The sequence below is a fragment of the Penaeus monodon genome, chromosome 20 (assembly GCF_015228065.2).
Source record: "Penaeus monodon isolate SGIC_2016 chromosome 20, NSTDA_Pmon_1, whole genome shotgun sequence".
NCBI classification, from domain to species: domain Eukaryota; kingdom Metazoa; phylum Arthropoda; class Malacostraca; order Decapoda; family Penaeidae; genus Penaeus; species Penaeus monodon.
Genome location: NC_051405.1, coordinates 13,185,681 through 13,185,938, shown reverse-complemented (window position 1 = coordinate 13,185,938; position 258 = coordinate 13,185,681). Strand labels below are relative to the sequence as shown.

The following is a 258-nucleotide window of genomic DNA, read 5'->3' as shown; positions in this document are numbered from 1 at the left end:
GTCGCAGATTTGTTCGACAAATTCAACTTTGTTGTGGATTTTGTAGCACATAATCTGCATAGATATTTATTTGAGTAATTAGGAAAAAAAGTGGTAAATATTGTTCTCATAATGACGTTAGTTTCACCGTGTTACGAACGTCCCAGAGTGAGCGTCTGAGGCAGCCAGGAGTGCGCGGCGCCGTTTATGTGTTTGTCGTGATCTCTTGTAGTGAACTGTTGTTTGTGTTTGCTTCTCCCACGGACGCTGGTCTTTGAA

General features: G+C 42.2%; 1 protein-coding gene across 1 annotated transcript in view; it reads left to right on the top strand.

The window, feature by feature from the left end:
* The window catches only part of LOC119586044 (homeobox protein OTX2-like), a gene marked incomplete in the record, with an annotated part of 30,876 nt that overhangs the window by 1,030 nt on the left and 29,588 nt on the right, over positions 1-258 (top strand).